Here is a 3153-nt window from a genome sequence, read left to right as displayed (position 1 = left end):
GTATGAAGAGCTGAAAAACTGAAACGTCCTTGGCTATGTGCAGCACTGATCAGCAACAGCTGAAACATAGGTATGTTATCAACAGCGCTTTTCTCCTAAAGCCAAAACATAGCATATCAGACACTGTGAAGACTGTGTCCCAGCTGAAATCAGGACTGCACTGTTCTGACAATTGACTATGAGAAACTAAACTAAAGGGCTGTTAAGGACTTAACAACAAAAAACCTATCAGTAAAGCAGTTGTTAACAAGAGGCTACGGCTTTACAAAATGAAGTTCCCATTTAACAATTTTGAAGAGAAGAAATGAAAAAAAAGTGTCAAAAGCACTGAAGTGTCACTTCTCTACTGGTACCTACCATTTTCCCTCTTCAGAATAACCTGAATCCTGCAGTGATATTCCAATACAAACTTAACTTTTTTCCTTCTATGCTCTATTTGAAATCCTGTCTTAATTTTATATTTTTCTCTGTGTCTGACAGCTGATGAAGACTTCAACTTTCAAACCTGAAATTTGTCTTCCATGAAGTTCACTTCAAAATCCAGTTCTGCTTAGTTTCTCAATTGCTGACATTCCTGATTTCTGGCTTTTTTTATAGCTTCCACACATAAGAATTACTTGCTGGCTCCTCAGAGGAAGTCCTCTTTATTTGTAACTAGATTGCTCTTACTATATTACAGCATAGGAATAAGTATATTAATGATAGCGAGTATGAAGAATAAAAATTATACCACATTTTGCAATTGGATAAAAGGGCACAGATATACATTACAATCAAATGTTCAACGACTAAATATCTGGAGGTAAAAACAGGATTGGAAAAGTTATTTTAACTGAATTTCAGATAACACTGTACAGCAAATTTCCATTCTGACTTTGCTACATCTAAACTAAAGCATCACATAAATTCAAATCTGCCCAAGGCAAAGAATTACTAAATGCTTCTAGAGTTTCTTTATTTTCACTGATGACTGATTCTAATACAGATAAGGAAAATTACAAAAATTCTCCATCCATCACAAGTGAGAAATGGACAAACGTTTTTTTTTTTCTTAAAAAATGCAAACAAAATGCTATTATTACAAAAACACAAACTTGTAATAAAAAGTCTTCTCAGCTATGATGGACTTCCACAAAATAAGGAACTCTAACTTTTCAGCCAATATTTATATGTTAGAGTCTGCACGTTCACATTACTGAAAACTGCTTCTTTTTGAGAAGTGAGAGAAAGCTGTTTTCTGTTTTGCATTTAAAAATTGTAAATGTTGCTTATTATTAGCACAAAAACTCCAAGTATATGCTTTTAATTGGAAATTAGGGGTAACATAACACAAATTGTAGAAAAAAAATTCCTTGCATTTGATTTTAAAGACTGCTGTGAAAAAGAAGCATGACATTATAATTCAAGTACATACATTTAAAAAAATTGCCTCATCCAAGATTTAAAAAAAATAGCTATCTAAAACTTTGGACAAATAATGCTTTTATCCTATTTTGTTTTTGGTCTGGTATAAACACTCGAATCTTATTGTATGTATCTGTAATATGACAATTAGTAAATAAAGTATCACAGAGAGACAGCACTGATAAAGTTTCTCTCTGTTATAGCAAACTACATTGACACAAATCTAAGTTCCATTGTTGGAAAGGAATTGGGTGATAAAAAGGAATGGTTGAATTAGTTATATTGTAATAACTGTGAATATGCCTTCTTTAGGCAAACAGAGCACTGAGAATAAAAACATTTACTGCATGAAGACACTAAATGGCAAAAAAGCATCACCTTTATTCTATGCTCAACCACAAACTCTTGTGGACTTCTGCAAGCTTTCAAAAATAAGTGAGACTTATTTCTCCCATTTAAATTACATGTGTACTTTATTTCTTATTAAGTAGATTTAATTTGAAGAAACAGCCTGTTGTTCAAGCCAACCTCATCCAAAGAAAGAAAAAAATAAAGGAATTACTTAAAAAAACTATATGCCAGAAATTACTGTTACCAACCTCTTAGTCTATCTCTGAAAGATACTTTGGTTTGGTTTGTTGTCATCTTTTTGTTTCTTTTTAAATCTTCTATCTGTCCTTCTGAAAATCTAAATCACCTACCAAACAACTCTAGTTCACTTTAGCACTGTGTGGAAACTCCCTAATTCAAAACCAGAGGATTGGAAGCCAGTACATAACAGCTTAGAAAACACTGCACGTAGATCACTTCAAAAGTAATGCTTCCTATTTTCAAGGAAAACACAACAAATACAAAGCACACAACGAACAGTATTTGACAAAGCAAATTCTTAGCTACAAAACTATTTTTCAGCAGTCACCACCATTAGCTATGCATTTTCATCACCAATGAACAAGAAGCTGTATGCCATGCAAATAATAATCTGCACAGTGGAAGTGACCCACTGCTGAAATGCACCACCACTGCCTCACTGTGCTTGTATCCATGGCTGGCCTCCATAAATGTTCAGCAAATGCTGATGAATGTCAGTGGGTCCAACCTTTTCCAGATAGAGGAATTCAACGACACACCTTTGCTTAATATGCAATTCTATTCTGACAGAGTGGCCCTCTGCTGCCATCTGTCACACAGTAACAACACATAACAGAACATTAGTGAGAAGGTTCAATTTCTACTGCCATACCACCAACATCTGCCTCTGACATTGTTGGCCAACATAATAAAACAGGAGTCATTTTTTTTGCAGCTGCCCTCACATGTGAACACTGTTACATAATAAATATAATTCTGAAAAGGTTGTTAATAATAGTTGTTCTGAACTGTGTGATAGTCTATGTATTTCGGATTGCTTAGAACCTTATAGTATATTGATAAAGAAATTAGAAGAAAAATGTACAAAAAGAACAAGATGAAGTAATTTAAGAAATACACTGCAAGAATACCACCTATGAAAATACTGTAGGCAAATCCATGAGGAAAAAAATATTGTTTACAGACTAATAGTTGTAAATAAATAAATTCAATGTGATTGAATCTTTCAAGACTGATTTAACTGAAGTGCTAACAGATACAGTTGTAATTTCAAATAGAAAAGAAAAACAAACCAGGAATTGAGTATGATCAGTCGCAGAATCACAGAATCACAGTATGGCCTGGGTTGAAAAGGACCACAATGATCATTGAGTTTCA

This window comes from Meleagris gallopavo, chromosome Z (assembly GCF_000146605.3).
Source record: "Meleagris gallopavo isolate NT-WF06-2002-E0010 breed Aviagen turkey brand Nicholas breeding stock chromosome Z, Turkey_5.1, whole genome shotgun sequence".
Lineage (NCBI taxonomy): Eukaryota > Metazoa > Chordata > Aves > Galliformes > Phasianidae > Meleagris > Meleagris gallopavo.
This window is presented reverse-complemented; position numbering follows the sequence as displayed.